Source organism: Ambystoma mexicanum, chromosome 7q (genome assembly GCF_040938575.1).
Source record: "Ambystoma mexicanum isolate Mex_15411 chromosome 7q, UKY_AmexF1_1, whole genome shotgun sequence".
Taxonomy (NCBI): domain Eukaryota; kingdom Metazoa; phylum Chordata; class Amphibia; order Caudata; family Ambystomatidae; genus Ambystoma; species Ambystoma mexicanum.
The window spans coordinates 688,390,723-688,415,993 of record NC_090941.1 but is presented as its reverse complement, the minus strand read 5'-3'; positions in this window follow the sequence as shown (position 1 = coordinate 688,415,993).

Genomic DNA, 25,271 nt, shown 5'->3' with positions numbered 1-25,271 from the left:
TGGCGTAATTAACACCAAGTTCCCTTACCGCCATGGTTTTTTACACCCGCTAAAAGCAGGTGTAAAAACCGCCATGGCGGAAAGGGAACTCGTAATTGGCGGTAAGGGGTCGGCGCAGCTAACGCTGGCGCTAACCCCTTACCGCCAGGGTCGTAATGAGGCCCTATGGCTTCACAAAAAAGGGAAACTCGAGGAAGGGTCCTCAATTTCAACCAATAATGCACCTAAGGTTCCTCATCATAGTTTCGAATGGCAAAGTTTCATACAAAAATGCGTCGAAAAAATGCATTTTAAAAAAAACAAATGTAATGGGCGTGTCCCCCCACAACCCCTGTTTTTTTACCCCTTAATACCCATTTTAGTAGAAAAAAACCTTTACCTACAAAAAAATGCATTGTTTCGATGCATTTTTTAAAAAACTTTTGTCATTCGAAACTATGTTTTCGAAACTATGCCTGGATAGTGCACCTAAAAGACAGAAAAGTGACTCTCCCACATCCAAGGATGACATTCATGACCCTGTAATGCAAGCCATTTTAACAGAGGTGAAAGCCCTTAAGCCTTTCATGGTAGCTACAATGGCAAAACTGCAAATGTTAGATGATAAATGGTCCAATTTTGAGTCAAGAATAGACGAAGTGGAAAGAAGGGTTAACAATGCTGAAGATGTAACTGGGAGAGTAGCTACCCTTGAAAATACAGTTAACACCCTGTAGAAGCAAACTGAACATTTTCAAAATAGAAACAGGAGCAATAACCTGCGGATTGTTGGCCTTCTGGAGAAAATTGAAAAGGATAATCCCATTCAATTCCTGTACTATATGCTTCCTCTACTTTTGGAGCTCCCAGTCTTCGTGCAGTTCAACATTCAAAGGGCGCATCATGTTGGACCCATGACTGCTACGTGCAATGCTCCCAGAACTCTTAATATTTGCAATACCTGATTACACGGATGTCCTACTCATTATGGACAAAGTTAAGACAGAAAGGCAGCTCATGTGGGAGGGCTCCAAAATCTTTATTTCTCAAGATGTTTCGAATGCCACTGCAGCTAGAAGAAAAGAACTACTAACTTTCAGACTTGCTCTCAGACAACTAGATGCCAGATATGGAATTATTCACCCAGCCATACTAAAGGTCAATCTCAATGGGCATACGTATTCCTTCCAAAATTCATTGGACCTGCGCAACTTTATCTAAAGCCATAGAAGAGAGGAAATGGATACATCCAGACTACCTACGTGGATTTATTCATGTGGCATGAAGCCAACATTATCATGTGACATTTTCACCGGAGTGGAAGCACTGGGCGGGCCCCTTTGGGTCTGGCTCCTCACCCCTACTCTTTTTGTTCCATTCGCAACATGTGTTGGAGTGGCTGTTTCCCGTTAGCCACTAGTCCATTCAAGGTTATCCGGTTTACATGGAGGTTAAAGGAATCCATGTGGTTTGCGTTTGTCAACCCCCCTACCTGTTATGTCTCTCCCTTTTGTTTTTTGTCACATAAGCAGATCTCTTTAGCATTGTTCCCTGTATGGCTGCCATTAACCTTTACCTTCTGTGCTATAATGTTTTAGACTCTTGTACTAAATACTCTGATATCGTGTGTTGCACGTCTTCGTATTGGACCCATTGCTTGATCTATGTCATTTAATATAACGTCTTCGAACTTTAAGGGTTTTTATAACCCTATTGAGCAACAGAAAATTCTACCCCATCTCACGCGAGCCAAACCTTCCATAGCATGTATAGAAGAATCGCACCTTTCAAAAGTTGAAGCCGTGAAACTGAAACAACTTTGGGTGGGTCAAGTGTTCTCAAGTGCGGCTAATGCAAAAAAGAATGGAGTCATCACACTTATCAATAAGCATTTTCAATGTAAGGTCATAGATACCCAATCAGATGGTGTGGCAAGATGGGTTCTAGTTAAGTTACTTATTGAGTCCATTGAATACTCCATTCTAAATTTATATGGTCCCACCAACACATATCCCGCATTCTGTATTCAGCTAAGAAATTATATCATAAACTCCAATCCCAACAACCTTATTGTATGTCGAGACTGCAATGAGGTTTTAGATCCCTACCTAGACAGGAAATCTAATGTACGGTTTAAAATAAATCCCACCTGCAATTTGCCAACTTTGTTTCTGAATTAGGTCTAATTGATGCATGGCATTTGTCCCATTCGTCTGATTTAGAATACACGTTCTACTCTAATCCTCATGAATCTTTCTCGATAATTGATTATGTCTTTGACTCCAAATCCATGTCTGATCGTCTGTTAGATCCCAAGATTGAATGTATTACCTTGTCAGACCATGCACCTGTCCACATTCAATTATCCGATCTTCAAAATGTACTTAAACCTAACAGATGGAGATTAAATTTTGCCCTCTTGAAAGATGAACAATTTACATAATTTATTCAACAGCACTCCCTTTCGTTCTCAGATGTTAATAATTGGGATTGTTACAAAGCCATACTCAGAGGACACATTGGCCCTCATTACGACCCTGGCGGATTTTTACCGCCATCGACGGACTTTTCGGCCATGGCGTAAAGTCCGTTTACGCCATGGCGGATGGCGGACTTACCGCCCCATTCCGAGGTTGGCGGGGCAGTAAGTCCCCATTGACCCATTTACCCTTCCCCATTCCCATTTCGGCCCCATAGGGCTCAATGGGAGTGGGGAAGGCGTTAATTACGCCACCGTACATTACGGTGGCGTAATTAACACCAAGGTCCCATAGCGCCATGGATTTTTACGCCCGCAAAAAGCGGGCGGAAAATTGACCATGGCGCTTTGGGAACTCGTAGTTGGCGGTAAGGGGTCGGCGCAGCTAACGCTGGCGTAAACCCCTTACCGCCAGGGTCGTAATGAGGGCCATTATCTCTTACAACGCCTTCAAAAAGAAATGGCTTAAACAAGAAGCAGATGATATTCTCAAAACAATTAAATCCCTTGAATCCAGAATTTTACATACTAATTCTGCATCTATTCTCTAAAAAATTACTAAACTCAGAATTCAGTTAATAATATGGCTACACAATATTCCTCTGCTAATCTATTAAAATACAAATCAAGAATTGACCAATTCTCTAATAAGTCTAGCAAATATCTATCAACAGATCTTACATTTAAAAGGCAAAAGACCAACATTGTGGTCATTAAATATCACAGTGGTAATAGACTCTTTTCTGATAATTATATTTTACAAGCATTCTCTAAATTCTACCAAGAATTATATACTTCTGAAGCTTCTCCTAATAATGCCCATGCTCAAGATTTTCTTCAGCATGTACACCATAACTTTTACTCTAACATGAACCTTCAGGCATTAAATGCCCACATATCGTCTAACAAAATTTTTAAAGCTATTAAGGACCTTAAAAAAGATACCGCTGCAGGCCCTGATGGCGTTTCAATTGATTTCTTTGCTCACGTCAAGGATCTTCTTGTACCTAAACTTAATGAACTTTACACTCTGTTCATCGCTAATGAAAATGCCATGGGAACCTTTTCTGAAGCTATGTTAATTGTTTTCCCTAAAGCAAACAAAGATCCGGAACTAACCCACAATTACAAACCAATTTCTTTAGTCAATACTGATTGTAAAATCTTTGCTAAAATTCTAGCTAATAGACTTATACCGTTCCTTCCTATTGTGATTAAAAACAACCAGGTTGGGTACAATAAAGGGAGATTATCATCAGCCAATATTAGACTTTTTATAGACATCCTTGACACCATTCAGAAATCCTCTGATCCTCATGCAACCATAGCATTTGATGCAGAAAAGGCCTTTGATAGGGTAGAATGGAATTATATGTTCAAGGCCTTAAAATGGCATGACCCCTTCATTTCTAAGGTTAAGGTACTATATTCCAATTCTAAAACATTGGTCTTCATAAATGGGCAAATGTCTTCATACTTTTCATTACACAGAGGTGCACGTCAAGGTTGTCCCCTTTCCCCTATTCTATTTATTCTTGCGCTAGAGCCTTTTTTAGAAGCAATACGTCAGGAAAATAATATAACTAGTATCTATTATGGTGGTATTCAGATTAAAAATGCTGCCTATGCTGATGATGTTTTGTTATTTCTCAATATTTCAGATACGTGTTTGCAATTCTTACTTAACACTATCACACAATTCTCCCTTGCATCTGGATATAAGCTCACTACAGATAAGTCAGAAATTCTACCACTCAATTTACACTGTATTAAACATCAAACTCAATTAGCTGGTATGTAATGGTGTCCTCCTAGTATTAAATATTTGGGTATACATATTCCATCCTCCATCAAAGATATTATTAAGCAAAATACTGATTCTACTAAAATACTACTAAATACTAATTCATGCCCCCCTTTTTCTATCATGGTGGGGTAGGGTGGAGTCTGTCAAAATGATGATTGCCCCAATTATACTTTGTTTTATACATGCTCCCCATCTCCTTTCCCCCTTCTTTCTTTAAATCACTGGATTCCTATATTCTTAAATTTCTTTGGGGGAAAAGAAACAAAGAATTTCTTTATGTAAACTGAAAAAGCAACGAACCAATTGGTGGTGTGGGCCTTCCAGATTTAAAAAAAATATCATATGGCTTTTGTTTTACGACAGGCACAATCATGGTTCACTCCTATTGAACCTAAAGCGCCTAACTGTTTTTTTTTTGAGAGAGTGATGGTTTCCCCCCACACCCTTGCTGATTGCCCTAATATCAAGAGAAGTAATAGGATGTTTACCAGTAGTTGCATTAATATTTCTGTACAATATCTTCAATCCTTTTTATTTCCTTTTATCACTAAACCACCTCATTTTATCTCGCAATACATTTGGATGAATCCCCTAATAAAAGTAAACAAAAAAATTATCTGCTGGAAACCCTGGCTCTCTCTAGGTATTAAATATGTCTGACATTTGTTTACTTAAGGTATTCCACTTACTTTTGATGAAATTGTAACTAAATTCCATTTGCTTATATCATGTATCCAGCAGTATTTGAGTTTGATTGATGCCATTATGGAAAATGATGATCTCCTCATTTCTAATGCTCCTCAGATTGTAAGATTACAGCATATGTCAAACTCTAATTTTCCGGATTCCATGTTTTATAAGACAATGGGCCTCATTACACGGACGGCGGTAAGGGTTAACGGTCACCGTTAATGGCAACGGTGACCGTTAACCCTTACCGCCGTACTACGAGGTCCCTTTGCGGGTTGGAGGATTTAACGCCTGCTTCTTGCAGGCGTTAAAATCCAACCCGCTAAGGGACCTCGGAGCTAATTACGGCACCGCAAAATTGCGGTGGCGTAATTAGCGCCTTCCCCATTTCCATAGAGCCCTATGGGGCAGAAATGGGAATGGGGAAGGGCAATGGCGGAAAGGGGATTTACCGCCCCTCCAACCTTGGAATGGGGCGGTGAATCCCCTTTCCGCCAAGGCGGTGCCGGTATTTTACCGGCATGAGCCATGGCGCTAATAGCGCCATGGCTCACCGCCTACCGTGTAATGAGGCCCAATGTCCTCAGTATCCTCAAATGCAGAAGTTTGAAAGTGTCTCCTAGCATGGAAACAAGAATGCTCCTTAACTGATTCCCAACATCTATGGCCTCCTGTATGGAATAACATCTCCAAGGCTGTTATCTCAGCCAGCCTTCTCCAAACTCTATACTTCTTCCAGCATAGAGCCTTTATTACCCCGCTAATTTTGTTCAAGATTGGGATTTTACAAAATGACAATTGCTGGAGTTGTCTTAATACACAGGGCTCCTTTAAACATATGATTTCTGAGTGTAACAATGTTAAACATTTTGGGGAAAATGTGTGGAAAATTCTTAAACATATTTTCTCCCTGCAACAAGAATTCTCCCTCACTTTTCTTTTTTTTTGGTAGTGCAGCTACACAGCCAGATAAAAACAAATGTTATCTGTTTGATCTACTAATTGCAATAGGAATTCAAACTGTAACTACTAACTGGAAAGAGTTTAGGTATGTACATCTTAGGATATGGTGGAACTCTCTGTGCAATATCCATAGAATAGAAAAATGCAATGCTACATCTGCAGCTCTACAGATAAAGCATGAACTGAAATGGCAACCATTTGTAGAATTGTTTTGAGCAGTCAATTTCTACTTAGCTCACATATTAGTATTCTGCTGATTTTGTTCATTTTAGTTTAGACCCTCCCCTCCCTTCCTCCTGTTCCTGTTTGTCCTGTATGTCATTTGTGTGCTTTAGTTTAGGTGACTCCTTTTTACCATATCTATAAGTCTATTTTAAATTGCACATTCGTGCATTTGGTTTGTACCGTTTATTACATCATATAAGGCTATTATATTATGTACCTTTATCTTGCAGTGTTATTTGTTTATTATGTGCCTTCTTTGTTGACGCCACTAAAATGTAATGTAAGCCTTATATGCTTATTGAGTTCAATAAAATATTCAAACAAAAAAAAAGAATGCGTACCTTCCTTGGCTATATTCTTGCACCTCCTCCTCTCAAGTCTGCCTTGGAGCATGATCGTTGTTCTGGAAAGGGGGTTAAGCTGGAGCTGCCCCTAACCTCACCCCTCGAGCTATAAAAAGACAGCAGGCCATCCTAGGCTACCTGTTGGGTTTACTCTCACTGTCTCCCTCACTCTGTATCATAAATATATGGCTCTAAATATAAGGCTCGCTCATACACGCTGCCCCTCCACCTCTATTTCCTAAAGTCTATCCTTTGTAAGCTGCTCTAGCTTCTGGCATACCCCCTTGATGTTGCCCACATGCTTATTCACCCACCTTAATTACAGATCCTGCAAATACGGGGAGTGTGGTTGCCTCACTCTTCTTCTCCCCAGTACTTTGTATCACCTTCTGGCCACCAATGTTGTAGCGGGGCTCACACTGTAGGGGGGACTGCTTTAGGCCACTGTACTTTGAGGCCAAATGGTTTTTCAAGAAGGTGCATTTACAAAACAATAAAATAACATTAATCATGAAATGAAGCCAGTGTCCATTTCCTTTTTATTTTGTACCCATCTGAATTCCCCAGCCAAGGGCACACCTCACCACTTTACGGTCAAATCTAGGCGCTCTGAAACTACTATGGTGGTGATATGGTGCAGTATAATAGTTTTTGTTGCATGGAAATGTTCTCTCTAAAAATAAAACTCAACATCACAGATCTTCTCCTTTAGTCCTTTAGTCCATCAATTAACTGGTTCAGCTTGCATAAAGTAATTCTCAATAAACACTTACAAGTGCTCTTTTACTAGTTGTTTGTTTTGCAGTTGTGGTAAGCCCAAAACAGTATTTCACAGTTGTCAGTAAAGTCTGTCTAAAAAACTACTTTTTTATACACCGGCTTCTCTGGGAATATATTTTTTATAATGTGTATCTTTTTGTAAGTGCTCTGTTTATATATGCAGATACAATGCTGTAACTGTGATGATGATTTTATTTTATAGATCACAAAACTCGTGCAATTTATGCATGTATAAACACCCCCCTAAATGGTATTGTTCTGATGTAACTCTGCCAATGGACCTCATTACGACTACTGCGGTACCACTGTCGCCGGACTTGTTTTTTTACCGCCACCCGGGAATGGGCAATTACCGGGTCATTACGGGCCCGCCAGACCCAGTAATTGCCCATTCCCGGGCGCCGGTAAACAATGCTCCCCATTACCATTCGAGTCCCATAGGGATCAATGGAAATGGGGAGCCCGGATGCACCGGCACCATTCTGAATGGTGCCGGTGCATCCAACATGGTCTGCTTATGGGTGCTGGTCCGCCCAGCAGGTCAGTCCTGGCGGGCAGTAAGGCACCCGCGAGCAGAACTCGTAGTTTGCCGGTATGGTAACAACGGTACCGGCAAGCTTACCGGTACCATTTTTACTGTACTGGCAAACTTGTAATGAGGCCCAATGTGTTTAAAAAACCCTTATGGTACATCTAAAAGCAATATGGAGTGTTTGTCCACAGCTCAAGTGTGCATATGCTGGGGCAATCCGGTACTTCTACATTTTATTTAGGGGCGGGCCTCTTTTCCAAATGTATATGTTTCTCCCTTGGCAGTGCAAGCAAAGTGAGTTAAGTATGAGAGCTGACTTCAGTAACTATAACACTTGCTTGGCCTTATATAATAGAGCCACCTGGAAGGTGGCCCGGGCCCTGCCCTAGCCCGCGTGTCACCTGCCTTTGAAGTTGGGCAAACATTGAACAGTAGCTTCAGTAAAGGTTTCTACTTACCTTAAGGTTCCCCCCTTATCTTCCCCACTGCAAACTTACTTCTTTGAGGAGAGCCACCAATGCCTTAAACTTGGATGGCCCACCTGTAATTGCAGCCACTTGTCAGATGCTCTCTTCGTTCATCCTTGTTTCTCCCGCCATGATGGTCTCTTTGAACTTCATGTGGGGCTGGAGGCAGCGCCGACCCTTACATGAGTGATAGTCTGCATACCCTTGCCACATTAAAAAAATGCAAATTGATTTGTTATATCGCGCTTAATGCCAGCCTCTAACGGCAGGACTGGTTTTCGAACGGTTGTAGGTGAAAGGGTCGACTGCAATTGATTTGAATGCAATAGTTTCGAGTCAAAAGGAACAGGAAAAAAAAGGTTGAATGTTTTTTTTTTGGGGGGGGTCCCCCGAAACCACCGTTTTTGGTGTAAAAAACACTTTTTTTCCTATACAGCAGCCAAAAAATAAAAATACATTTTAAAAAAGGCATTCAACCTTTTTTTTCGGACCTTTTGTTTCAAAACTATTGTAATTCGAAACAATGCATTCGACCCTTTGACTGGACACTTTTCGAAACCGTTCTGCTCAGCACTGTCTTGTTCCCAAGACAAGTGCGTTGTTCCAAAGCCATCCTCCCAGCGAGGATCATAAATACATAAATGGCACATTTGCATGCAGTATTTACATTTCATATATAGTACGTATTTTTATACATTTTTTTTAACATGTCAGATCTTTTGGTATGTATAAACGGCCCTAAACCTTAAAAGCAAAATAGTTGGAATACTGTGATCTGAGAAACTGATTGTAAACCCAGCAAGCGTAAAGAATGAGAGGGAGGAGATACCAAGAGAACCATGGTATTGGGCAAAATAAAGTAGAATCCCAAAACCTTGCAATGGTAAAAGAGTCCAGAATCTCAGGGCCTCATTAGAGGTATGTGGGACAGAGTCACCTAAAAGAGAGTCAAGGTGCAGGACTGTGGGTCTCTAGGGCCAGGAGAAAGTTACCCACTATTGACGGTGAACTCTGTAGGTAGTATATCGAGGATCACCAGAGTCCACCAAGCCACCCTGTTCATATCCTACAAAAAGTTCCACAGCCATCCACACTGGGAAACCCTCCCTCTAAAGAGCAGCCTCCCAAAAAAAATGACATAGAGAGCAAAGAGGTTCCCTACAGCAGAGTCTCAGGAATTGTGGGGTGTCAATGGGCAGGAAAGCCTGGCAGAGCAAGGCAAGGGTGTATTGAAAGGAAGTAGCAGTAATTTGCTAATTTTTCCAGGCATAATCCACGGGTCTTCTTATGCAGCGATGGAGGGTCCTACTGTCACCCCAGTTGCTGGTAAACACAGGATGGGATCGCAAACAGGAGTGCAAATCCTAACAAGTACTTGGAGCACTGAGAAACAGGCTTCGGACACCTACATAGAACACTAAAGACTGAAGATGGGGGTGTTAGTTAGCTCCAATATAGAGTAGCACTGAATTGCCCGGACGTCATCTCAAACTTGCCTAATTCCAAGATAGCAGCTGGAATATTTAGGCCCTCAGGTCCTGGAAATAACATATATCAAGCCCTCAGAAAGGAGGACAAGCGATTAGGGGCTGCTCAGACACATGAATGTTATGGGAAAGAGAGGGGAAACACATCTGGAAGAGGTTAAATTAACATGGATTGCCTACAATGATCACATCGAGTTCGTCTGCACCTGCACATAAATTAATAAGTCATAAATATGAAGTATAACGGATTTGTCAGCTGCCTTCAACACTGCGGAACACAAAACATTATTAGGCTGCCTGCACATATCAGGTGTTAGAGATAATGCGCATGACTGCCTCAATTATTTTCTATTCATTTGGAGCCAGGTTATCAGCTTAGCAGCATCTGAATCTAGTCTCTATACTTGCCTGCGGTGTATTGTTGGATGTATTTACCCATGCATCCGAGCCATACCTCAAAACTGTGCAGTACTGACATGGAAAACATCATGATGGCCAGAGCTTCCCAGAAAATGCACAGGGAAATGCATGAAGAATAGGCTGCCACTCATTTTTGCCGATGTTATGGGCACAGAAGGACACTGCCTAAAACCACCATTGGACTACCCACACAGTAGTCTGAAACCATTGGGAATGGCAATGCTGATTGCCAAAAGCAAACCCATAACTGTGGAGAATTCATTTTCTTAAATCCCAGAAAGGGGTGCAGTACCAGTACTCACCACTATCCAAAAGCCGGTGTTTTAAAACCACCAGATTTTACTTTTTTGTAGAAAACTGAATAATTGAACCCAAAACAGGCCAAAGAAAGACTTACTGAGAGGTGGATCCAATGTAAAGTTATATTCTGAAGTGACTTGAAGGTTTATAACAAGACTGGCTGAGCTGGGGATTTCAACAGTTTAAGTAAATTTGGACTGAAAGACATTAAAAATCTCAAGGTTTAAGAGAAATGAGTGACCTACTTTTGAGTGTCACATAGGTTGCAATTGTTTAAATGTCATAGTTTTAAACTTAGAATCAGCCTTCTAGCTGCATATGTGAAAATGTTTAGTTTTATTTGAATGCAGAAACTGGGGAACAGAAATGACATGTAGCTAAAAAACTGGCTTCAAGAGATTCCAATTTGCCTGGCAACTACCCCCATCAGGAGTGAAACTTGAGTCACAGCTGTGTTCCCAGGCCTAGCTGCCCGTTTGCTGGCTACACTAAGGATATGCCATCTCTCTGATAATTGAATTAAGGGGAGCCCCACAGAACACAGGAGCTCTGAACAATGCAACCCCCTTTGCCCAGGCAGATGGTTTATTACAGAGGTCGTAAAACAGCTTCCTCTTGGCAGAAGCTGGGAGGGGCAGGGTCTCTGAGCTTGGCAGAAACTGGAAAGACTGGTTTCTGTACCATGTGACATGAAAAGACACACCTCTATAGCCAGAATATGGTTTTAGAAAAAGATGAATAACTCATAGAGCGGACTTGTGAAAATTATTTAAATGACACCATAATTCTTGTGATTTTTCTGCCCACATTTTAAGAGGTTTTTAGAACCAGTGGCATGTTCAGGGGGGTTTTAGCGGAAAAGAGGGTATTACTCAAAATGTGTGCATGTGAAAAATCTGACACTTCATCAACTAATGTCCATACTCCTTGCGCACATGTGTGTAAATTTGGGTCAATGTCCGGAATTGCAAAATCAGTTAAAAAGTGAAATATGTGCCATTTCTGAATGCAAGCCCCCAGGAAGAGCAAAGTTTGGACAGGGTATATCTCCTGTGATATGTGATGTGTGCATGTAATTTTAAACCAATGTTTACCTGTGCAAATATGTCTTTTGTTATCAAATATAGAATGTGTGCAAGTTGACAGGAGGAGTGGACTTTCTGCAGGCTGTAAAATGACATCACTCTGACACAACTTAGCTCCCCCAATCAAGTGAGAAATGGAAGTTTGACCAATTAGAAGCTGAGAGAGAGGTAGGGTCAGTGATGCTAGAACACACCCACATTCTAAACACTTAAAAGCAGACAGACAGGACAGATAGGGTCTCTTTTCAAATCCATTTGCAGCTGGAAGCTCTGCCGGGAAAATCCATACTTTACCTCCATCAATCTCCAGAGAAAGCTGTGCAGAAAGATCCAGACTTTAAATCCCTCAATCTTCAGAATCCAGAGAGAGAGCCGACCCAGATCACTGTGAAGTGCAGAGACCAGAGTCCCGTCTAAAACCTGACCAGATCCATGGCGAGGCCCATTTCACTCAAGAATATAGTGTGAGTACCTAGAAAACTGTGCAGAACCAATCTCTTAGTTAAAATAATATAATCCAAGCTATTTTAATCTAAGTAGAACTGCCTCCTAACTGTCACCTGTCATTTGTAAAGCTGTCACCTGTGATTTTCTAGTTGCAAGCTGCACTTGTCTTTTTGAACTTTAACATTCCAAATCCGAAAAACGACCTTTATTTAATCGCTCATATCTCCGTGACCGTTTGTGCTAGAGACTTGCAGTAACTTTCATCTGGAAGCTGAGATCCTAGGCTTTCCTAGGACCCCAAAACAATAGTGATAGTCCTTGTAGTTCCTCTGTAATCGCGCCAGACGCATCCGCGAATTTTGCCGCGATTTGAAAATTTCTCCACTTGCAAAAAGATAGCTGCTTTTGCTTTCCTCTGAAAAAAAATCGTTTGCCTCATAAAAACTATCCCTGCATCACTGCTAGAGTGAGCCTGAGCTAATATTAACTTGATTTCACTCACCCTGAACCTCTAAAGGGAATTAAAAGCATTTTAGCATATTTTTTTCTTCATTGCCAGCACATATCAAAGCATTTTGCCTGTGTCTTCAACTTCTGTAGTCTAAGTTGCTGGGTGAACTGAATTACATTTGAATTGCATTTCTGAGAACTGTGTGCTTCCTTCCATTTCCTTGCATTGCATAAAAGGGGGGGTGAATTGCCAGAGAAAAGTGATTACATTGTTTTGTTGAAATCATATTGAGTATTTTCTATACTGCATTTCATTCATTCAACCTTGCATTTCCTTGAACCCTATAAAACATTCTCTTCCACATTATTCTTCTGTCCCTATTTACCAGTGTGCTATCTTATCCATTTCATGTCAACTCCTTAGTGATTATAAAGAAGTGTGCTAGTGCCAGATTCTCCGTTGTTAATCTTTATCATATCAGATTAAGTGTGATATTCAATTATTAATTTATTATAAAGTGTGATAGATATATATTGCTTTACTTATCAAATAAACCTTTTAACTTGCAAAACAGAACTACTTCTTGGCTCAGTGGGGTCAGGAGGATTCCAAGAGAGGGGTGTTATATAGGGGTAGTCATCCAGAACGCATGAACTGGACATAAAGATATATCAATAAGGGTTTTCATTCAGTATTCTAGACTAGGCGTTGACTTGGCTGTAGTGCTGAATTGAATCCTCTTACAAATTGGGGGCTCGTGCCGGACGTTTGGATTAGATCTATCACTTGTGCAGATTAATACAGCGTGCCAGCTGACCAGATACACATATCCGGTCGGATCACCACGCTGTGTTACGCTGTAAAGCATTCCTCAAAAGGGACACTCCAAGAAAAGTTCTGTTCTGCAAAAATAAAATACAAACTTCTGTAAGTCAGGACAGAGACCAATCTCTAGAATGACGACCTTGGTAGATATGAAAATAGCCAGAGAGCACTTCTTACATAAACTATTTGTGAGAGGTGAATGGGCTGAGCAGGGCCAGGATGCCTGGTTGCAGGCCATCACGCGACAGGCCACTGAAACAGGGTCAGACTTATGGAGAGATCAGGGTCCATTACATGTGGCCCTGAGTGAACTATATATGGCTCCTAAGGCCAAAGATGAACACGACAAGATTGTTAGGATAGCGGCATATTTATATTTATATATGGGAGCCATACAGAATAAATGTGCTGAAGGCCATGATCTGGCAAAAAGGCAACAGATGGCGTTAGAGAAGGCCCAATCTGATCTGGACTCTTCTGAGCAAAGGCTGCACAGAAGCCAGGAGTCAGAAAATAAGACCAGACAGTACATCACTAAAATAAAGGAGGATATGGATGTGCTGCAAAAGGAAAAGTCAGAACAGGATACCAGATTTCGGGCCTTGCAGAAGGAACACCAAGAAGGTTTGGACTCCCTACTGCAAAGCCAGAAAAAGCTGGAGCAACAACTGGACTTCAACAGGGCATGCACAGAGCAGGTAGCCACCCTGCAAATCCAACTAGACAGAGAGAAAGAGGAGAGCAATAAACTGATCCTGAAAGACCTGGATACCCAGGCAGAGTTTGATCAGGAGCGCCAGAAAGCCGGTGCCTTCCAAAGGCAAAGGGACGACCTGGCGACACAGATGCAGGCTCTTAGTCAGGAAAGAGACACTTTAGGCCAGGAAGTCTGCCACTTAAAAAAGGAAATTGAAGAAAATCACCTGGCCCTCCAGGGGCTGGGTGATCTCCAAAAAGAAAACCAGAACTTGGTAGAGCACACCAGAAGGGTGGAGGATGCTCTAGCAAGAAAGGAGCAGGCCAATAGGGACACAGCTCAGGAGGTAACCCTCCTGCAGCAAAGACTGGCCCAGTTCTCCAGGACCAACCAGGAAGCACAGAGGGAAAATGAGGCCCTCTGTCAACACAATGATAGGCTCCAACAACAGGTAGCGATGCAGGAGAGACTGATAGAGTCCAGTAAGGCCTTAACTGAGGAACTGAAGGCACAAATGCAGGCTCTTGCATTGCAACAGGGAGCAGGGGCGGATAGAGATGAGGTTCGCTGGGAAAGGGAAACTCCGGAGCATAACCTCAGGAGCCCTAGTACCAGAGGCCCTCATACCTCTCAGTCCCTGGACTCTACCACCCCCATGTTCCCTGGCGCACATGAGCACAGGGCCACAGGGATGGCAGATTACTATCCAGCTAAAAGTATGGGGCTCATAGGCCAGCACCACTCAGGAATGGAGGGGTGGGCATCCGGGTATGGGCACCCAAGTACAGTACAGTTCAGTGGGGAACCCCAGGAGAGTAGGCCCCTTAAGGGCATCCTGAAAACCTCTGCCCAGTTAGGTCAGTGGGGGGGGTACCCAGCAAATCCTGGCAGCAAGGAGGGATCTGAGGACTCCTCTGAACTGCGCAGGACACAGGAGACCAGGTCCCCACAGTCTGCCAGCCATTCCCAGGCTCGCAGAATCCGGGAAAACCTGGAAGAACAGACGGGAACCTCTGGGAGCAGTGCCTCTGAGTCCGAGGACGAATGGACAAGGGTTACCCGAACCAAAAAGGCCAATAAGGCAAAAAGGGCCTTGCTTAAGGACCCCTTAAAGCAGATTAAGGCGATCAGGAGCGTCATCACGCCTTACCATAAGAACGCTAAGTATTCTGTTTGGGAGCACTTAGAGTTGTTTGAACAAATGATGGAGACTTTCCATTTGAAGGACAGCCAAAGCTGTATTCAATATGTAAAGTGGACCTTCTCCCCGGAATACTCCAGTTTCTTTGCGGGGCTGGAGGACCAAAATCATTTAAGATGGTCCACCTATAAGGCGGCCATCTTGAAACATTTTTCTGTTCACAGAAATCCTCAAGAGGCTCGCAAGGCAGCCTACAATTTGCAATGTGGGGAGGATCAGGCCCCACAAGAATTTGTGCAGGAGTTAAAGCGTGCTTTTGCACAGACCACAAGAAGGGTGCGCACGGATAGCAGAGAATGTATTAATACGTTTTTCCATGCCTTGCCCAAATATATCATGACCCAGCTCGTGAGGGATTTTCATGAGAAAAGATCTTTAGACTGGGTCATTGAACAGGCTACCCGGATCTATGAGGTGCAGAAACCGGTAGATAGCAAAAATAATGCCCAGAAAAACCCCAAAGCCAACAGCACCCCTGCTGCTGCCAAGGTGGCAGAGGTAAAGGTCACCCCCGTTTTAGAGTTGGAGATGGGGGGGCCTAAAAACCTACCTGCACCTAATAATGCTAGGCCCAGAAGGTCCTCGGGCCAGTCACAGACAGGGAGCCAGGGAGGCAGCCCCACAAATGGGGTCCCTCGCTCTCCTGATTATGTAAGTCCCCGTTACAAGGGAAATCGACCCATCCTGGGTTATGTGTGGACTCCTCCAGCCCAAGGGGGGGGATCCAGCCAAGCACCTAACCCAGGGAACTTCCCTCCCAACTTCCCACAGGAGGGCAGAAATTCTCCAAATCCTGGGCAGAACTTTTTCCCCAGGTATCCACCCAATTTCCAACCCCAAAATCATCCAATCTTCTTTCCCCAATTCCCTGAGCCCAGACAACCTAATCCGGGAGAGGGGAGGCCAAGGGTGGAGGGGTACCCAAATCTTCCCAACCCGGGGTATTACCAGAGGAGGGACAGCTACCCTTCCCGAGATCAGCCCAGGGGAGAAAACAGGGCCCCGTATCAGCCTGAGCGGGTTTCCCAGTTAGAGCGCCAGGTTCAAAACATGGCGCGGGATCTGGGTCACATACTGAGGGCTCAGCAGAACCCTCAGACCGGCATGCCGGCGCAGAATGCACCCAACTCTGGACCTGGTGCCCCAGAACAATGACGGGGGCAGCACCCCGATAACTCACCGGTTCCCAGGGAGGAGGCACAAAGGGAAGGGGGGTGTAAAGCCTTGGAGGAAGCTTCCTTCCTCACTTGTAAACAGCCCCTGGAAACCCAGGAACCGGAAACAAAATCTCTTGCCCCTGAAAGTCTGCCTCCTAAGGAGCAGAGGGGGGGTAGGAGAAACAAAAGACCCAAACAGACTCAGTTTGAGGAGGAGGTACAGGTCTTCCAATTTGAGGGAGAGGGATCCTCAGAGGATCCTGGGAAAAGGATCTTCTCCTTCAGAGAGGGGGGAACTCCTCCCAAAGAAAAATGGGGCCCTAGGGATGCAAATCCAGACTGGGGAGATGTGGAGACTGAGCTACCGCCGCCCACTATCTCATCCCAGAACCAACAGCAAGAAAATCCCCTGGTTCAAACCCATCCTGGTGACTGCCTCCAAAAAGGGGGGGGCGGCCCAGAACCGGAGCCAGGGGAACCCAAAATGGCTCTGATCTCCAGTTGCCAAATTTTTCTTTCAGATTCCCAAGGCCCTCCACAGAATTCTGCCCAAATTTCTTCTCTTGCAATGTCCAAAACCAGAAAATTAGCCCACCAGTTGTCCAAAAATGTACATTATCTGTGCCCCCTTGAGGAGAAGGAGGGAAGATACTATGCCCCGGTGCAAGTACAGGGGCAGGGTACAATTTTGGCACTGGTGGACACGGGATCTCAAGCCACCCTTCTGTCCAGAAGGGCCTTTGATGAACTGAATGCAGGAAGGGGAGAGAATTACCAAATTCCTCTCACCTCTCTTCCTGGACAACTGCAGAACTTTGACGGGAAGGAAATTCCCGTTGAGGGGACTGCAGACTTGGACATTAAGATCGGGCGACACAAGTTGAAACACCCGGTCATAGTTGTGACTCCAGAGGGCACCCCTTGTTTACTAGGGAATGACCTCCTGAGAAGGTTGTCACCCCTAATAGATTGCGTAAACAAGGTCCTCTGGACCCAGACTAACCGACCAATAAAATTAAAACAGAGTGTCAACCATGTTAGTTTAAACGGCACCTGCCACATGGTTGAACAAAAATCTGACCAAGTAGAATTTCACTTCCAGAATAGCCAAATTCCAGACGTGACAGTAATAGCAGTAGGACAACAGACTGGTGATGGGGGGTCCTCTCTATTTCTGAAAATCAACCTTCCTTCCAGTCTAAAGTGGTACTCCACGCTGGAAGGAAACACTCTGAGATTCTATACTAATCCACAATCAGAAACTCCCACTCCTATAGTCCAGAAAGATGTGAAATCAGCTCAGAGCCTGGCTGATATTCAGCAAATTGGAGAGCAGTTGTTCATCCCTGTCCAATTAAATGATGGGAAGGACTCTGTTCTCGCTCGAGTGTGTGTGAACAACGGTAAGAGCTTCATCAGCGAAGCCATGTTCCGCCAACTCCCAAAAGATCCAGCCATTCCCACCTTCAAACTGATAGACAAATGGGAAATGGACCTGGAAGCACCTAATTCCAAACATCTCCTGCCAAGCAGGTGTATGCTCAAAATCTCCATTGGCAACAAGAGCATAGTCCATAATTGTTGGGTCGTGCGAGACGTCACTGCCGCCTTTTACTTAGGCAGTGACATTCTCAATCGCTTTGCCATTAGTTTGGACCTAATAAACTTCAAAGCTTGATCCCGATTAGCGGATAATCCCATGGGCTTTGATGATCCAGAAAAAGCATTTAGGTCAGCTCAATTGCTACCTTATGCAGTTGAAATTCAGATTAAAGAGGAAGTCACCATCCCAGAAAGGACCCGACAATTCTCCCTGGAAGTGAAAGTTAAAAGGGGACAAGAGTTGAAAAACCCTGATGCTTACATACATCTAAATGCTTCTCTCCAACAGCAAGGGTTGGGGGTAAACCCAACTCCATTAGTCAACATAGAACATGACACCATTCCAATAGAGGTGGATAACAGCGACTTAAAGAGTATTACTCTAGCCGCAGGCACCATTATTGGAATGGCGGTTGATGACCGACATTTCTCCATTGATCTTGGAAATGAACTGTTAGGGCCAATCCCCAAGGACTGCTTTGACAGTGACAGTGATGACAACACAACACCAGACAGGATTTTTACCCGGCATGGGGGGAACTTCCTGGTGTACACTTCCTGCCCCTATGGTAAGGAAGATGTGACTTGTGACTTCAGGAGGGATGAGGTGATTTTCCAGGTCCATGAGGGCTGCCTTTCCCACCTGAAGCCTCCAGTCCAAATCAGCACTCTGACCAGGGACTTCTCCACCCAGCTGGAGGGGGCCGCTGAAATAGCCAAACCAGAAGTCTTTCCAGGCTTCAGGCAGATGGTGGAAGAGAGAGTCAACCTAGCTGATGCCTGTGTGACTCTGGAACAAAAGCAAAAGTTGAAACAAGTTTTCTTGGATTTCCAATATCTCTTTGCGGTAGACTCATATGACTGTGGTCGCACTGACATCCACACAACAACAATCCCCACGGACCCTGGCATGACTCCTGTGTTTGTGAAGCAATATCGCTTGCCTCTCGCATCAATGGAGTCCCTTACTGAAATAATTAAGAACCTTGAGTCCCGGGGAATAATCCGTCCAGTCCACAGCACCTTCAATAATCCGGTGCTGGGAATATTGAAGCCAAACGGCCAGTGGAGACTCTGCGCCGACCTCAGGGAGCTCAACAAACGGGTCCATACTTCCCGATGGCCTCTTCCCTACATTGACCAAGGGCTGGCCCAGATCCAGGGGTCACAGGTATTCACTGCAATAGACCTGACCAATGGATACTGGACTGTGCCGGTCAGTAGGGAGGACCAATACAAGCTGGCTTTTACCTTTGGGGGCCAGCAATACACATGGACCCGGACTCCCTTCGGATACCTCAACTCCGGCAATGAATTCAACATTTTCCTACACAAGGCCATGCCCGATCTGGGTGCGAGGGGTAACCTGGCTTATGTAGATGATGTCCTCATTAAAAGTTCATCTGTGGAGGAACACATAGCGGAGATCCGTTATGTTCTGACCCAGTTGAGGGCCGCCGGAGCAAAACTTTCCTTTCAGAAAGCACAGTGGTGTAGAACCCGTGTTAATTTCTTGGGGCATGAGATTACTCCTCAGGGTCTCTGTCCCCAGGAAAAGAAAGTGGAAGCACTTCAGAAACTGAAAGACCCCACAACTCTGCGGGAACTAAGGAGCCTCCTTGGACTGACTAATTACAGCAGAAAGTTCATTGAGGGCTACGCAGAGATCACCAGACCCTTGATTCATCTCCTGAAGGGGGGGGTCAAGTGGGAATGGGGTCCAGAACAAGCCGAGGCAGTAAGACAACTCAAGAGAAGCCTCTCACAAGCGCCTTGCCTAGCTTACCCTGTCAGAAACAAGGAGTTCTTCCTGGAGACAGGGTTCTCTAATACGTGCTTGACGGCGGTATTATACCAAAAGCATGACAAGGTCAATAAAGTAATCTCCTATGCGAGCAAAACTTTATCCTCTGTGGAGGAAAAATTCAACGATTGTGAGAAGGCACTCCTGGCAATGGTGTGGGCATTGAAGAATTACTGCCCGTTTATCCAGGGGGAACACATCATAGTGGAGACTCCACACCAGCCTCTGCAATATCTCCAAAGTGATAGAATCCGGGCCGGAAATGTGAGTAATTCCCGAATTACTTCCTGGATTCTGTCAATGCAAGGCTTTCCTGTGGAGGTCAGATATGGCCAAAACAAGAAGAGTCCACTCGCGCAAGGTCTGGCTGACTTGCATGATTGTGCCAGAGAAAATTGTCTCGAGGACGAAAGTCTAAAAATCAAGGACAACATGGAGGCATACCTTAATTCCCCACACAAAGTCTTTGAAGAGGACAAGTGTGAGGGAATGCCCACTGTCTATGTGGATGGATGCTCTTACCATGTTGACAACAACGGGGAGAAAGAACTGGTGGCCGGCGTAGGGAATGTATGGGTGAATGAGTCCCCAGAACCCTCCGCTGGATACAAAATTGGTCCCCGAAGTAGTCAGGTGGCAGAATTGATGGCGGTGCATCAGGCCATCCTCACTGCTGTCCAGCATCCACTCCACGAACTGGTCATAATCACAGATTCGGATTATGTACGGAACGGGTTCGTGGAGCACCTGGTTAATTGGAAAACCAGAGGCATGTTATGTGCTAACAACAAACCCTTGAAACATGGGAAGTTGATCCAAAACATTGATGATCTGGTCACCTCGAATGAGATGACCATCTATTGGAAAAAGATCAAGGGTCATTCCAAAGTAGAGGGACCAGACAAAACTGGAAATGACTTAGCTGATCAGCTGGCCAAAACCGGGGCCATCCAAGGGGATCTAATTGAGATTGAGTCCCTGTTGGGGGAAATCCAGGTTACTGCTATCACTAGGTCCCAGACAAATGCTCACAACGACCTTTCAATTGCACAATGGAGTAAGGAGCCCCCTGATGCTGATTTGATTACAGCTCAGAAGGGGGATCCAATAATTGGTAAGTTTTACCAACACCTTGAGGGCCCTGAGAACTTTCCCCTGACGGATACCGATTACATTGGGAAAGAGGACCTAAGAGTGTTGATGAAATGTCCAAAAATGTTCCGGATCCAAGACGGTTTGTTGGTAAGGAAATCCAAAGCTGGCCACGATCAGTGGGTGGTTCCTACCTCATTCCGAAGCCTGATGTTAAGTCACGCCCATGATGCGGCCACCGCCGGTCATAGGGGGTTTCACACAACACTGGAAATCTTAAGAGAGGTTGCATACTGGCCACACATGGGGCAGGACCTCGACCAATACTTGAAGGGGTGTCTCGTGTGTGCACAATTTCAGCCATCATCCCTCACGCACCGCGCGCCTCTCCAAAAGCGGGGGATGACACTGCCATGGTCAGATTTACAAATCGACTTTGTAGGCCCTGTGATTCGCTCTGCTAGGGGGAATAAGTACATGTTGACTGTGACATGCTTGTTTACCAAGTGGGTGGAATGTCTCCCAGCCCCAAATTGCAAGGCAGAAACGGCAGCTGCCTTGATGATTAACCACATCTTTTCCCGTTTTGGTCTACCTCAAAGGATTGAGTCAGACAGAGGTAGCCACTTCACCAGTGAAGTAATGACAAAGATGTGGGAGATACTGGGGGTCAAAAGGAAGTTGCATATTGCTTACAGGCCAGCTTCTTCTGGGGCAGTAGAGAGATATAACCGAACCATTGTGAGCATATTAAAGAAGTTTGTGGCAGATTCTGGGCCAAGTTGGGATATCCGATTACCTCTGGTCCTAATGGCCATCAGATCTACCCCTTCATCTGCAACCAAAATGTCACCATTTGAATTGATGACTGGGCGCAAGATGGTGCTTCCTCAGCATTTGCTCTACAGGACCCAAGAGCAGACACTAATAAATGCCTCCACAACTCATGAGTATGTGGAGAATTTAAGGAAACACCTCCAACATGCTTTTGCTTACGCTCAGCGGAATCTAGAAAGATCGGCTGATAGCATGAAGACCCACTATGACCTGAAGACTTCCAGGAAGGAATATCAGGTGGGGGACCGGGTCTATCTATACAACTTCCAAAGGAACCAGGCCAAGCAGCGCAAATTTTTGCCTACATGGAAGGGACCCTTTGAGATCATCGACAAGATCTCTCCTGTGGCCTACAAAATCCACATCCCCAAAGGTCCTTTGGCAGCGGGGGAAGACAAGTGGGTCCACATAAACCAGTTGAAATGTTGCCATCCCAGGCACACTCTGCAACAACTGGAGGAATCCTCTGGAATCCTAGCGGGCACTGTCTCAGACTAATTCAGTTCCAATCATAAAACATACCACATCTAGTCTCTAAAATATTGTGATTTGCATGAAACTGTCTCTTAGTTATACTGTTTTTTTTTCAAAATAAGAATGTAATGTTTTGTTATGATGAAATGCATATGCTGCCCCACTATCTCAACAGTGGTGGAAAAACGTCTATGAGTAGGTATTGCCGCTTTTGCTTTATCATCCTAGGAGAGATGAAACCATGGAGAATGACCAAGGAGGACGATCCGGAGACCGCGAGCAGAGACGCAACGGGCCCGGGGTACCGCCCAATCTTCCCATCAGGACCGGCGAGGAGAACCGATCGATCAGTACCGGATGGAGGAAAAGATGCTGAACTGTGCCATCTATTGGAAGAAGATGAGGAAACATCCCAGGTCTTGCGAGTCCCATTCGTGAAATAGAATGGCCATCGCAAGAGGGGGGCTTGTGGGATGTATTTACCCATGCATCCGAGCCATACCTCAAAACTGTGCAGTACTGACATGGAAAACATCATGATGGCCAGAGCTTCCCAGAAAATGCACAGGGAAATGCATGAAGAATAGGCTGCCACTCATTTTTGCCGATGTTATGGGCACAGAAGGACACTGCCTAAAACCACCATTGGACTACCCACACAGTAGTCTGAAACCATTGGGAATGGCAATGCTGATTGCCAAAAGCAAACCCATAACTGTGGAGAATTCATTTTCTTAAATCCCAGAAAGGGGTGCAGTACCAGTACTCACCACTATCCAAAAGCCGGCGTTTTAAAACCACCAGATTTTACTTTTTTGTAGAAAACTGAATAATTGAACCCAAAACAGGCCAAAGAAAGACTTACTGAGAGGTGGATCCAATGTAAAGTTATATTCTGAAGTGACTTGAAGGTTTATAACAAGACTGGCTGAGCTGGGGATTTCAACAGTTTAAGTAAATTTGGACTGAAAGACATTAAAAATCTCAAGGTTTAAGAGAAATGAGTGACCTACTTTTGAGTGTCACATAGGTTGCAATTGTTTAAATGTCATAGTTTTAAACTTAGAATCAGCCTTCTAGCTGCATATGTGAAAATGTTTAGTTTTATTTGAATGCAGAAACTGGGGAACAGAAATGACATGTAGCTAAAAAACTGGCTTCAAGAGATTCCAATTTGCCTGGCAACTACCCCCATCAGGAGTGAAACTTGAGTCACAGCTGTGTTCCCAGGCCTAGCTGCCCGTTTGCTGGCTACACTAAGGATATGCCATCTCTCTGATAATTGAATTAAGGGGAGCCCCACAGAACACAGGAGCTCTGAACAATGCAACCCCCTTTGCCCAGGCAGATGGTTTATTACAGAGGTCGTAAAACAGCTTCCTCTTGGCAGAAGCTGGGAGGGGCAGGGTCTCTGAGCTTGGCAGAAACTGGAAAGACTGGTTTCTGTACCATGTGACATGAAAAGACACACCTCTATAGCCAGAATATGGTTTTAGAAAAAGATGAATAACTCATAGAGCGGACTTGTGAAAATTATTTAAATGACACCATAATTCTTGTGATTTTTCTGCCCACATTTTAAGAGGTTTTTAGAACCGGTGGCATGTTCAGGGGGGTTTTAGCGGAAAAGAGGATATTACTCAAAATGTGTGCATGTGAAAAATCTGACACTTCATCAACTAATGTCCATACTCCTTGCGCACATGTGTGTAAATTTGGGTCAATGTCCGGAATTGCAAAATCAGTTAAAAAGTGAAATATGTGCCATTTCTGAATGCAAGCCCCCAGGAAGAGCAAAGTTTGGACAGGGTATATCTCCTGTGATATGTGATGTGTGCATGTAATTTTAAACCAATGTTTACCTGTGCAAATATGTCTTTTGTTATCAAATATAGAATGTGTGCAAGTTGACAGGAGGAGTGGACTTTCTGCAGGCTGTAAAATGACATCACTCTGACACAACTTAGCTCCCCCAATCAAGTGAGAAATGGAAGTTTGACCAATTAGAAGCTGAGAGAGAGGTAGGGTCAGTGATGCTAGAACACACCCACATTCTAAACACATAAAAGCAGACAGACAGGACAGATAGGGTCTCTTTTCAAATCCATTTGCAGCTGGAAGCTCTGCCGGGAAAATCCATACTTTACCTCCATCAATCTCCAGAGAAAGCTGTGCAGAAAGATCCAGACTTTAAATCCCTCAATCTTCAGAATCCAGAGAGAGAGCCGACCCAGATCACTGTGAAGTGCAGAGACCAGAGTCCCGTCTAAAACCTGACCAGATCCATGGCGAGGCCCATTTCACTCAAGAATATAGTGTGAGTACCTAGAAAACTGTGCAGAACCAATCTCTTAGTTAAAATAATATAATCCAAGCTATTTTAATCTAAGTAGAACTGCCTCCTTACTGTCACCTGTCATTTGTAAAGCTGTCACCTGTGATTTTCTAGTTGCAAGCTGCACTTGTCTTTTTGAACTTTAACATTCCAAATCCGAAAAACGACCTTTATTTAATCGCTCATATCTCTGTGACCGTTTGTGCTTTCCTAGGACCCCAAAACGATAGTGATAGTCCTTGTAGTTCCTCTGTAATCGCGCCAGACGCATCCGCGAATTTTGCCGCGATTTGAAAATTTCTCCACTTGCAAAAAGATAGCTGCTTTTGCTTTCCTCTGGAAAAAAATCGTTTGCCTCATAAAAACTATCCCTGCATCACTGCTAGAGTGAGCCTGAGCTAATATTAACTTGATTTCACTCACCCTGAACCTCTAAAGGGAATTAAAAGCATTTTAGCATATTTTTTTCTTCATTGCCAGCACATATCAAAGCATTTTGCCTGTGTTTTCAACTTCTGTAGTCTAAGTTGCTGGGTGAACTGAATTACATTTGAATTGCATTTCTGAGAACTGTGTGCTTCCTTCCATTTCCTTGCATTGCATAAAAGGGGGGGTGAATTGCCAGAGAAAAGTGATTACATTGTTTTGTTGAAATCATATTGAGTATTTTCTATACTGCATTTCATTCATTCAACCTTGCATTTCCTTGACTCCTATAAAACATTCTCTTCCACATTATTCTTCTGTCCCTATTTACCAGTGTGCTATCTTATCCATTTCATGTCAACTCC